Consider the following 13,346-nt stretch of genomic DNA (forward strand, 5'->3'; position numbering starts at 1 on the left):
CGGAAAAATATGTTGGGGAAAAAAAAAAGGGACATTAACAGAAAAATTAGTGAATTTCAAATAAGGTCTATAGTTCAATTTAAAATATTGTAGCAATGTCAATGTCGTATTTTTGATCATTTCACTGTGGAGATGTGAGATGTTAGCATAAGGGAAAGCAAGGTGAGGAGTATCAAGGAATGCTTTGTGTTGTTTTTGACACTTTTTGTAAGTCAAAAATTAGATCAAAAAAGATATTTTTTAAAAATCATAAGTAAAATGCATCCCTTGCTTTCTTTTAAGGTTTTCTGAAAACCTCCAACTTTCCCCAATTCTCCCACAGAAGTTTCAAAATATTTCTAAACCCTCTTGCCACTATTCTTAAGCTGACAGTGATCAGAAGGGTAACAGCCTCTCCCCGGATGCCAAATTGGTGAAAGGAGGAAAAAGAAGGACCAGCAGGGGAAATGGAGCACCAGAGGCAGAGTTTGAAATGACCTCTTTTGTGTTGCTAAAATTATTAATAATCTGGACTAAGGCTACAGCCATCACAAGGACACACAAAGTATCAGGTAAATTCAAGGACTTTAAAAAAAAAATGCATCTAACCACCTCCTGCTCAAAACATTCAAGCTTAACCTTTCTCCTGAAAACGCAATCTGCTCTGTACACCCTGCCCAGATACCAGACTCAGAGACCTAGATTGTCACACGAGCAGAACCATCACCTGATTCGATAGGTTCTTGCTACATTATCAGCATGAGATCCTAGGGAGTTGTGCTTATTCTTTGCTGAAAATGTCCATGCACAATTTATGTCCTTCCTGTAATTTTTTAATTTTTTAATGGACAATGATGTCCATTAAAAGTCATTCATGGAATCTATTTCAATGATGTTTTCTCAGCCACCCTATTAGCTGATAACTTGTTTCTTCATACTAGTAATGAGAGAAATGAGACAAAAATGTCAGAACAGTTCACTGACATGCTCAAGAAAAAAAATTAAGGCGAAGATAACACCAGCTCTACTATCTCCAGCTTTTGCACCTTCTTTAGCTCAGAGGACTATGCTGGGCTGATAAAGGTGTACCTGAGACCTATTGTTCACAGTGGATCCCAACTGGCATGACTCTAGCCGTGGCATGCACAATAGAGTGACATACTTTACATTGTTAAGCTCTTCATATTTTTCAAAGCCTTCATCAGATATTTTATTTAATTTGATCCTCACAACCCTTTAAAGTAGGTGACAGATATTTTCTTTTACTAATAACACCATGCCATTCAATAATGCTTTCAGCTGTAAAAAAGAACCTTTGTTTACATTGCCTTATTTGAGTCTTACTGCAGGAAAAAGGATAAGGTAAAATGATCCCCATCTCCTATATAACTGAGGCTCAGAAATTGATCTAAAAATTACCCAGATAACTGCTGGGGAAGTGGGATTCTGAATCACAATCCAGTTATCTTCCCCACTATTCCATATTTTCAAACTTTCTGACTGTGACTCCAAAAGTGACTTCACAATAGAATGGGATCTAATCGGGTCACTCTGCTTAGCTGCTTAGCCACCATTCTATCTCAATGGGATGGGCAGGAATGCAACCTGGGTGCAGGTAATGCAGGTAACAGCATCCCCTAATCAGGCAGCTCTCTGTGCTGCTATCTGTGTGGTTCACTTAGGAATCATTTCAAGGAAGTTAAGAGAGACAGCATATCTGTTCCTCAATCAATTATAATCTCAGAAGCAATCATTCAATATTTGAGGTAGGAGAGGATTAGGCATAAGGCGGTTCCTATGTCATAAAATATCTTATTAGGACAGCTCTCTCTGCATTCTTCTTGCCCTAGTACCTCTTACGGATATAGTGTTCACATTGCCTAACCCAGGAGATACCTAACACGACTCCAGAGCCATGTTGGCCCATCAGCATACGGCTAGGTTCCTTGATATCCCAGAGTCCAAGCAGGGTTTTATGAAAGAAAAAGGAACCAAGAAATTAAAGAAGGACAGGCCCAAGAATCACATTCCCTCTAGCTCCTGGCTAGGCTGAGGGTAGCACTGAGGGCAGAACTTGGGGGCCACCCCTGTAAGCAAGCCCCACACCTTGGTTGGAGAAAGCTCACTCCTCTGGCAACTGTCACTACTGTGGCAGCATGTCAGATTTGAGTGATATCAGTGATGTGATCCATTCCATCGTCAGGGCAGGCTGGACTCTGGGAACCATTCCAGACGTTTCTGACCTGCACAGGTAGAGCCTGTCCTCTTTCTGCAATGGAAAAGTTCCAAGGTCTACTCCTCGACGGCTGAGGGGCTCTGTGTCTCACCTCTGTTTTTGTCTGGTTGTATTTGGGGAAACGTTCGCGTGTGCAAAGCAGCATTCCGATAAATAGTAAACCATGTGGCTGCACAGAGTCCTAGAGCTGAAGGTCACAAGAAAGAGACCAAAACCGGTAAACTCGGGAATGTTTTGCCCTGATCGTGTAAATCTAAACAATCTCACAGTTATGGAATAGAAAGTTTGCGGGGAAAAACAAATGCTTTGGTTATTACAGTGTTACTACATTCATAAAATATATTTCATTGGAGGGGGTAGTTTACACAGGGGGTAATGAGATTTTTGCTTTATCCATTATTTATAACTGCTTAATCCAGGTACTGTGGGCTATTTTTTTTATTCCTTCGTTTTCACAGCTACAAACCACTTCAGTATTTCTAATTTATTTCTGCTTACAATACAGATGTTCTCAATTGTGTTTCTAACTACATTTCAACCGTTATGATAGCGTTTATTTGTTTGTGTCAGCACACAAGCAGAGGTTGAATGTGCAATACACAGTAGTAAGGCTTCAAGAAGCCTGTAAAAGGGCCTCTTGTGTTTTAGTTATCAGCAAATTAGAGTGTGCTACGTGGAACTATCTTTATCATCAGTGGTTTTAATCTTCAGATAATTCCTGTGCATTTGGGTAGGCAAAGCAACCGCCTTCTCTCAATGCAGAAAGGTTGTATGCCTTAAAACAGCACTTTTAAAGCTGACCATTTGGAAGCAACATTTGGAGAACATTTGGGTTATGTCCTCTAACTGAATTTCCAAGCTGTTGGTACCGGACTAAAGAAAATGCAGTCTGCACTGAATGCTAAGAAAATAGGAGTGTAAGAGGCTTGAAGGTCATGTGTAAATATTGACATTTTAATTTTATTTAGCATACCAAACTGGGACCTTCGCATTGCTTATCTTGCCACTAAAACTCCTCACCCATTTGCACTAGTCCACAGATTGTGAGGAGAAAGATCTGATCTGAGCAGCCGCCAGTGCTCCTCCTTGCCTTTGCTAACAAGGCTGAGTTTTGTTTGTGCAAAATCTGAGTCAGAGGGGCGTTCCTCCCCTCTCATCTCCACCACGGACTGATGCACCTGATTAGATAACAGAAATTTGTGGGCTGAATGTTTGTGTAGTGACATGAAAGCCAAGATGCAAAAACAATGAGGGAAAACAGCCTCCCACTCACTTTCAGAGTCAAGTCAGGTGTCTAAAAACAGACTTATTGGGGGAACAAATAGCTGGCTGATTTGGCCAGCACACCATTCTGTGCCTTCCCCGCAGCCTCCCAGCATCAGCAGGAGAAAAATTCCAGCGCACCCTGGGAATCTGTACCCTTCTCACCAACCAGAACTCCACCTACATAGCTTATTTTAATCAGGGATGAATTCTGAAGGTTCATGCAAACGACAGCCTGGTCTCCCCAGCAACAGCAGGGGTGAGGGCTCCCCACACACTCGAACAACTTCACCAAGATATTTGAGTGCTCACCTACAACCTCATAACTTTCCTACACTAAAACAGAGACACTTGCTTACGTTGAACAGCCCAGCATTTTGGGAACATAACCAGGGACTCTTGTCTGCCCATGGTGAGGCCACTCGAATGATTTCCCTCCTGAGACCTGGTGGATTGAAATGCAAGCCCAGCCTAGCAGAAATGAAGGGCCCATGAGTTAAACATGGGAGAACCAGGGCCCCCTCAAATGGTCTTTGGGCTAAAAGCTTCTTGTAAGTGAAAAGAAGACAACTGAAGGTAGGAGCAAAATAATCTTTCAATACTTCATAACTCAGGCTCTCTGTTTACCTCAAAAATGAGAAAATGGTATAAAAGACCAACACTGTTTTCTGCCCTTTGCATTTTAGTTTTGAAAGGTTCCCTTCATACATTAATGATGGAGCCTCCGTGCCCAAATAAATCACCATTTACGAATGATGCTTATGATTGCAGTGCTAATCAACGCACCCTACTCCAGGATTTTAAGTCTTGGCCAGGTTTAACTACCTTAATAGTGAAGTAGATTAAACCAGCTCTCAAAGATACATTTTGTTTTATTTTATTTTGGTTTGTTTTGTTATCAGGTAGTTCCGAGTGGGCAGAGTTGGCCCCATTCAAAATTCCCAAGTGGATAAAATGTGGTCTGTCACCCCTGACCTCCTCCTTCGGTAATCCACATCCCCCCCTCCCCCGCTCCCCTTAGCAAACCTTCCCCTTCATTCCCACTCATACACTTCCAAGCTTCTCCAAGTTCTACTAGTCCCTCTTTTCCTTTGGAAATCAAGGCCAGCAACCACCTTTAGTGTATGTAGCTTCATAAATTAGTTTTGGGTTCTGCACAAACCAAGAGAATTTCCATTTTAAGACAGAGAAAGGAAGCCAATAGAATGAATCGTTAAAAATGGAATGTCAGACACCAAGGCACCTGGATGAAATATCATTTTGAGCAGGGCAGTGTCTCCTCACCACCTTTCAAGTAGAGAAACCAGTTCATTTAGTACGAATCAGGCAGATCAGGTAACTTTCAGGGCAGGTCACTCCCAGCCCCTCATACGCGCATACCCCTTCCCACTGTGACATTTTAGACATTCCTCCCGTACTCACATGCTCCTCCCCAATGTGACATTTTAAGCATCACGTATAATAGCGCTAATATATTCACCTGAAACTAAATGAACAGAGTCTGACTGTTCTGGTTATTCTCAAGAACCTATTACTCCCCTTTCCCAAAAAACACAAAGCAGAAATGTTTTAAAATTTTTCTAGAAATGAATAAAGACCATGTTAGAATTTCCTTTGCATATCTGAGTTAAAGTGTCACAAGTCATTGTTTTTATAAAGAATTTGATTACTCTGGTTGGCCTTGCTGCATTTTAGCCTAAAAGCCGTGGTGCCTTCTTTCCAGTCTCATCGCCTCCAGTTGTTCACACCTGAACCTACAGAAGTGGGAGGGGATGGAGAAGACTTGTTATTTGAGCTTGTGAAAATGATGGTTTTTATCAAGTTCAATGTCACAAGTTCTCTTCCACAAGATGGAAGAGTATACTTCCTCAAGAGTGATAGTTCTTTATTATATATAAATGGTTCCTAATTCTCAGCAGATAGAGCATTTGAGAAAACAGGGGTTTTCTCCCATCTCACAAAGAATAATGTGATGGTCAACATGAGTGATTGCTGTAAGCTTTGATAGCTAGCTTCAGACTGATGTCCTGAAATTCAGAGAGGAACAATGTCTGTTGGCCAAGGGAGGCCCTTGCAGAGAGAAGGAGCAGAAACACCTCAAAAAGCTACCAGGGCAACCATCATTTTCAAAAGAACTACTACTAATAAAAAGGTAATAATACTAAACTTAGACTGTGTTTATTGGATCCCAAAATATCCAAAATAAAGGTGGTGGGGGGCAGAATCTCAGTCTATTTTTCATAAAGTTTGAAATCTGTCTGGCATCATCTTCAGAAATGTAGGAAAAATTTTTCATTTTTATTTTAATCTGTATTAGTGTCTCACTCAGTATGCACATCAGAAGCACCTAGGCAGTTGTGTAGGTTTTGTTTTTTCATTTACTTGTTTATTTGTTTTCAAAACATGTGGTAAGGCCCTGCCATAGATCTATACTGAAACAGAATTTCATAGTCTCTGTCAAAGAACTGTGTACTTTTTGAACTCTCAGTCAAATTCTGAGATTGACTCTGACCTAATTCAGAGACACTAATTTGGACCCTTAAACTTTACTTTGAATGCTCCAGTGACCAATTTTCAGATTCAAAGCCATCATCTTCTTGACTTGGAGCATAGGAGACAATGAAGGGAGAGAGAGTTTAAATGCTGCAGGTGACTAACAAAAGTAAACAGAGATTCAATGATTCCAAATTTAAAATAAAAGAAACAAAGAACTCTTTCTTCCCTTCTTATCTTCAACTCTGGTTTCTTTTGATAGTCTTCCCAATATCCTTCACAGTTTCCTCTTTCTATGTCTTCTCCCCAAGTGTTTTCTACTCCACGGGCTTCTTCACCTCTCATCAAGCCTATCTGGCCAGATGGTCTCACCCATCCCTTGCCTGCAGCCTCATATGTATTTGACTCCCAGTTCTGGAAATCTATATGATCAATGACTCAAATACAACATATTTATATTATATTAATATAAAAATGAAAACTATAATATATCGCATAGAAAAGGGACAAGATATTTGCTTTGATCAAAAGATAGAAACAAGGACCAAGGTGTAAAAAAATAGAGATTGAAGTTTTCAGTCCAACATAAAGGAATAATTATGTGACAAAGGCAGGGGTCGAGTTATCATCAGCTGTGTCCCCTGATAAAGTGCCGCTATCACAAGAAGGACACAAGCCAAGGCAGGACAGATGCCTTTTGTGTCTGTCGTCAGAGAGATCTACACAGGGTCTCCAAGGTCCCTTTTACTCCCTTAATTCAAGGATTTTAATAAAAGAACATGAACTTACAGAGATTGAGTCAAAATAATCAAATTTAAGCAGTATAAAATCTATAAGAGAATATGCATAGATGTGTCTATAAATGTAGCATAATCAGATCTGAGAGGGAGGATTTGGGGGGACTCTTAGATTCATACACTCTGGAGCAATACACTGACAAGGTAGGAAGAGGAGTGAAAGCTGTTTCAAAAACGTGCAGGCCTAAAATAAAGCTGGCAGGTAAGGTAAGAGCTAAACCAGCTCAGAAGTACCTTTCTTGAGATTTTCACTCAACAAGTTGATGTCCATGACAATTTAAATGGAGATTTTTCCAAAGGAATCACAAAGATCAGATTCCAGGAGAGAGGATATCAACATACAAGTTATGCTCAAGAAAGCCCCTGGGGAAGCCACCTGATGGAATGTGCCAGAATCAATGGATTAGGAGTCAGAAGACCTCCACTCCAGGTCAAATTCTTCCATTTACTGGTCACCTGACCGAAGGTAAGTCGTTGTCTTCTCTGAGCCTCAATTTCCTCATCTATAAAATAGGAATAATATTATCTATTTTGACAGCAAATTGCAAAAATTATTGAGATAATGTGATCTAATTGGGAATTTGCGTGAATTTTACTGTGCCATTTAATTCAGTTTAACTGTGAATTATAGAGCATTATTCAAATATATATTAGTATTATTCTCCTTATTTTTTCTTCTTGCCTAAGGCAGCTGCCAACACCACATGCTATGAGTATGAGTGATCTTACTAGACAGAATGTGAAAAATTTTGAGCCGTGACTTCCAAGTTGCAATGGAGAAAGTAATGCAGAAGAAGTATTCATGCCTCAAAAGACTATGAGGAGCTAGAAATCAAAACCAAAAAGTGAAGAAAGTGAGAGGATGAAGAAGAAATTCCATATGGCTGAAGGATAAGGTGGTCTTGGAGTTCTTTTTATAGGTACTGATTCCAAGCTTTACCGTGCATTAGCTCCATCCAAATTACTTATTAAAAATGCAGATTCTTCCCTTCAAACCCTCCCGATCCCCAGCCCTGATAGTCTAGTCCAGTAGAAACAACACTTTGAAAAACACAAATTCAGACTCTCAGAAAAAAAACATAGTGCTCCATACAACACCATGGAGGCTTTGCAGAGTTTACCAAAGCTAGGTGCTGCGGGCAAGACCCAAGGGTGACCTGGTGCTTCCTTAGCATCCATCTCCATAATCTTGGTCTGCACACTTTAAAATATATCATTCAAGCTAAGGAAAGACTTTACATTTGAGAGTCAAAGCAGCTCTGAGACAGGACCTCTGATCCTCCCTCCCTTCCCGATTGCTCCCCTAAACCCATTCCATCCAGGAACTCCGGGTTTGCCAACTGTCCAGAAGGATGAGAGCAACACAGTGTGATAGCTGTCGAGTCCCCGCTGAGCTGATTGGAAGCTGCCATATGTAGAACTGCCTTGGTTTATCTGCGGTCTCCTCCTGGCATATTTAGCTCAGATCAGATGGAAGGCCTGGGAAATCTCACCCACCCCACCCAATCCACCACCACTTCTACCCGTGTACTTGAGAAAAATTGAAACGGTCAAAAAAAAAATCTGGAATATATCTCAAAAGACCGTGAAACCCCAAATAAAAAACCAAGAAGTTTTCAGGAACCTTTGGAATTGTGATTGCTTCTTAAACTGTTCTATTAATTGAAACTGAGAAAGAAGTAGGACCAGCTTTTTTGGGTCATTATCGCCCAATTCTGACATGCTGAACTCACCAGTTGCATCTCCAGATTATGCTGAGTTAAACATTTAGCCGTGACCTCATGTAGTCCATAGCTTCTCTACTCCTGATCAAGGAAAATACTTGAATCAGTGGGGGACAACTAATATCAGGTGATCACACTCTTGTATTTCTCCGCTATCTCTGTCTTTGCCAGGAAGTATACTTGCAATCTGATCAGTAGAGTATCTGTGGCTCTCTCTGCCATAATATTTTTGCAAGAATCAATACAGTATAACCAAATTGGTGTCAATAGGTTAGATTCCTTACTTGTCATTACTGAGGCGTTTCATTTCTTCGTTGAGGAACTATTGGTTTACATCATGCCATTTGACTTCTGGTTCAAGTGCTTTCAATGAAACTGATTTTAAAAGTTGCTTCCTTGAAAGGCTGACAGTCTAACAGTAGGAAAATCTAAGTCAAGACTGCCTGACAGACTAAAGGTAATTGTAATGGAAAGATATGGGAGGAACTAAGGACAATAATATTCAGTATATGAATAGGTATTTGCCAAGAGAAGCCAGAAAAGCAAATGGAGCAACCAGCAATAAAAAAGTGGGCAGGCATGTTTTGATTTAAATTTCTAAATGTAGCTCAGTTTCCCAATATCTTTCCCCTTGAAAACAATGTAGCCACTATTTAAAGATATTGTGTGTATGTGTGTGTGCTTGTATGTACAGAATGTTAAGAAAGAGTCCCACTTCAATTTCTGAGCCTCATAAACCATCATCATCATCATAATATCATTATCATCATCATCTCATTTGTACAACATTTCATAGTCTACAAAGCATTTTCACAAATATTACTTATTCATTCAATAAACATTTATTGAGTTCCTCCTCTCCACCCAGCACTGTGCTAGACACTGAGGATGCTGCTATAAAGAGAAAATGCTTACCTTCTGAGAAGTCCTGAGAAGCAACCCCTTAACTTGAACAAATTTAAGGAAAGGATAGTTTCTTTCAAAGGCAATTGGGATGATGATTTTTTTAACAAGCAATAGTTTCCCCCTAGAATTCCAAAATTCTCTTAATGAAAAAGGAAAAAAAAAAAAAAGATTACTAACTTTCTAATATTTTGAGAAAGTTATATCACAGCTTCTTGTTCATTGGACTCTGTTGCTAATCATTTCAGGGTTTCCCACAGTCTAAGGGGACATCTCTTCTAAAGAAGCCTCCTTAAAAGTATCCAGAAATACCCTGAGACCTATAGACATCTTCTTTGTTTGCCATACCTCTGAAAAGGGAGGTATCCTTTTTCTTTAATTGTAATAGGTGAGACATTAGATTCACAAATAAGCCTTGAGAAAGTTAACTTCAAAAACAGTTACGGGTCGCCTACAAGGTGTCCCGGAGTTGTGTACAGGAAATAGGAAACAGCAAAACTATGAGCCTGACCACAGAGAACCGAATAGGGGATAGATACATGTACAAAGCTGGGTAAAATATAAAGCAAATTCCCCACCACAGAGGTAAAGGCCATGCCCTCAGTAGACCTTTACCTAGGGAAAACTTCACACTATCTCACCAACACTCTCGCCACGCTACACCAGGTGGGAGTGAGCACCTAAACAGACACTCACAGTTGTCATGTTTTGAGCATTAGATTCTGTTTGGACTTACATTCTCCAAAATTCTACAATGCATTATAAAAGGATGTCCTCTAAAAAGCGTGACCTACCCTTATTTCATAGAAAAACAATCTCATCAGATTAATCTTATTTTGACTGGAATATTAAATTAGGCAATTAGACAAATATAGTGAATCTTGACTTGAACAAGGATTCTGAGATGGTCTCAAGATTTCCTGTTGGTCAAGCTGAACAATAATTTGTACTGAATGATACCACAACTCGAATTCATGATGCTGAATCAACCTTGAAGAAATTTTCTAACGACTTTCCTTAGGTCTCTGCCTTGAGTCCTGTACTATTCAAAATGATACACAACAATTTGGATGAAGGTAGAGAAATCGTGCTTCACTGAAACTCCAATGAATTAAAAACATCTCAATGCAACAAATAACTGGCACTATGCCTGGCCCATAGTAAACATAAAAATTTTTCACAATAAATGAATGAATGAAAAATGGCTCGCAGGGTTAGAAAGATCACATATAGCAGGGACAAATTTAAGGTCCTGCACCTGAGTCTAAAACTAAATACCAAAGTACAACAGAGGGAGAAAGATATGATTGAGCATTTTGATTGTGGTTGCCATTCAAAGCACCCCCCCCAAAAAAAGATAAAACAAATACAGAAAAACATAATACTGTAACCTTAGGCTGCATCAATAGAAATCTAGAACCTAGAGAGAGGGAGATGATAGTCCACTTTCCACTGATCAAAACATACCTGGAATATTCCATTCAATTCTGACCTCTCAACTGACTTAGAGAAAAATAGAATGGTGAGGAGCCTAAACATTATGTCATGTGAGAAATAATTTATTATGTGTAATTATCATCACAATTATAACAAAGAAGTGAGTGCCAAATGCTTTACATACATTTTCTCACTTGATTCTAACAACATTTTGCTTATGAGGCAAATTACTATTATTATTCCCATTTCAAAAATAAGAAAACAGAGACTCAGAGAGACTAGGAAAATTTCCCAAAGTCAGAAAGGAGATAGATAGCGAGTAGCCATGATTATTAACCAGGGTTTTCTGATTCTAGAGTCTACATTTAAGAAGAGGAAACAAGTATTAGAAAGGCTGCCATGTGGAAGCAGGATTGGGGTATATTTATACTGGCACCAAGGGGTAGCACTAGGAAGGAAACATGGACACTGCTAAGAAAATGGCTCATTATATGAAAAATTTATAACAGAATTTATAATCTTTTCAGATGTCTCAAACAGAGCCGCTCCCAGCTTTTTCCACAACTTTTCAAATCCAACTGGTTGCCTACTTGAATGAGAGCTATTACATTAACTGCAAAAAGTTTTCTGTTTCCCTGTCTAAACGTGCAACAGTTTAGATTTTTAAAGTGCTGTGCTTCTATTGACCACATTTTATGCCTTTCTGTATTTCTGTTCCTGTTAACTACTGCACAGATCTGAGTAATGTGAGTATTAAAGATGTTTAGCTTTGACTTTACAAAATACACCAGCTGTAGCTGCCCTTGAAAGCTCAGGCATAGTTCCTTCCTTCCCTCAGTGCTGCCTTGAGGTCACGATGAGGGATTTACAAGTCACCCTAGGTTTGGAAAAGAAGTGAGAGATTTCCAAGTTGCAATCTACTTGAAATAATCTCCCCAATTGCAGAGAAGTAATTTATTCTATATTTACTTTCTGCTTTGGACTATCAAATATCTCTTCCTCTCACCCCCAGGGGTACCAGCTGGGATTAAAACTTCTGCTACCTGCCTTGCTGGGTTTTTTAGATTTAACTCTTTCATACTCACTTAAGAGTGGACAAAGTTTGTACCAAATGAAGTCCCCTCTAACCCTAAGATGTTTTATTGCTGTATTATTTATCTTATTTACTTGAGATCTAACCTATTTCCAGAGCTTTACTTATTAATTTTAGCACAAATTCTTTCTACAGCTCTGAGGCTGGCCTATATAAAGCTATGCAATTGAAAGCAAAGGGTTTATTCAAGTAACAAGCTGACCCATGCAATTCCAAACAAACAAATTAATTTATTGCTTACTACAAGTTCAAGCAAAACTCAAGGGGCTCTAAACCCAGAGGGCCCTCTCAGGTGCATAGAGTCCCACCTTCTGTCCTTTTCCAATGGAAACTGCCAAAGCACAGAGGAGGAACGTTTTTGTTTCTGATTCCCTGTCCTGGGTGTAGCCCTCAGGTCTCAGGTTTTCCACCTGTTCTACCTCCTAAAGAAAAATAAAAAGACATTTAAAAATAAATCTAGGAAAGATGAATTATGGTTGCCAGGGGATGGGAAGAAGGGGAAATAGGGAACAACTGCTTATCAGGTTCAGGGTTTCTTTTGGGGGTGAGCGAAATGTTTGGAAACTAGGGGGAGGTGATGGTGAATGTCCTAAAGGTTACTGAATAGTACACTTGACAATGGTTACTTTATGCTAGGTGAATCTTACTTCAATTATTAAAACTTTGGAAAATAAATAAACTTGACCCCTCACACCCCAGAAACATGGGTGAGGATGACTTTTTGATAGAGCAGTCCAGGTTGGCTGGATCTAAAGATGGCAAAGAAAGTGGCCAGGCCCATCCACGTTCCTAACAGAACTCACTCAATCCTGAGGCTTTAACCAGCTGCCAGAACCAGCCATCCCTCCCACTAACAACTCTGCCACAGCAAACGTGATCAAGGCCCAGAGGCAACCTCCCCTCAAAAACACGCAAGTAGGGCGGGGAGCAGGAGGCAGGAATAGGCTCTGGCGAGCGCCCAAGACAGCAAGTTTCAACAAGGCACTTTCGAAGAGATTGTTGACTATATTATCTTATTTAATTACAGCAGGATAATTCTTACACGGGTAAACGATTTATTAGAAACAAGGCAGTGAAGTAATTCTGCAAATGTCTTGGTGCTGTTATCAGTGAGAGCTGCCCCACAGATGTCTCTGTCCGAGTCTTCGGTGCTAGGAAGAATGTCTTCTTCATGCCTGGCCCTCTTTCTGCACCAGCTTTTAATTGCTAATGAATTAAACTTTCCAAGGAGATAAGAGCAATGTTGTTTTGTTTGCACACAGACTGCATGACTAACAAGGATGATATAAATAAAACCATCCCGAGTTTTATCTGCGGGTGGAGGAGCAGTGCCTGTGCTCAAGTGAAGCTTGGGATGGCTCCCACACGAGATTAGGTTGTTATTGCAGAAGCCAAGGCTTGCACACTGTTAAAAACCCGAG

At 39.9% G+C, this 13,346-nt stretch overlaps 1 long non-coding RNA gene across 2 annotated transcripts; it reads left to right on the forward strand.

Annotated features, from left to right (window-relative positions):
• Positions 1-1,553: 1,553 nt before the first annotated feature.
• LOC143649474 (uncharacterized) lies at positions 1,554-13,144 on the forward strand. Of its 2 annotated transcripts, XR_013159026.1 has the most exons (4): positions 1,554-1,603; positions 3,847-4,054; positions 7,068-7,234; positions 12,953-13,144. It is a non-coding gene; the product is annotated as an uncharacterized LOC143649474 (long non-coding RNA). The 2 variants fall into 2 exon arrangements; XR_013159027.1 differs by lacking the exons at positions 7,068-7,234; positions 12,953-13,144 and adding an exon at positions 4,165-4,332.
• The last annotated feature ends 202 nt before the right edge of the window (positions 13,145-13,346 follow it).

The sequence above is a fragment of the Tamandua tetradactyla genome, chromosome 11 (assembly GCF_023851605.1).
Source record: "Tamandua tetradactyla isolate mTamTet1 chromosome 11, mTamTet1.pri, whole genome shotgun sequence".
NCBI classification, from domain to species: Eukaryota; Metazoa; Chordata; class Mammalia; order Pilosa; family Myrmecophagidae; genus Tamandua; species Tamandua tetradactyla.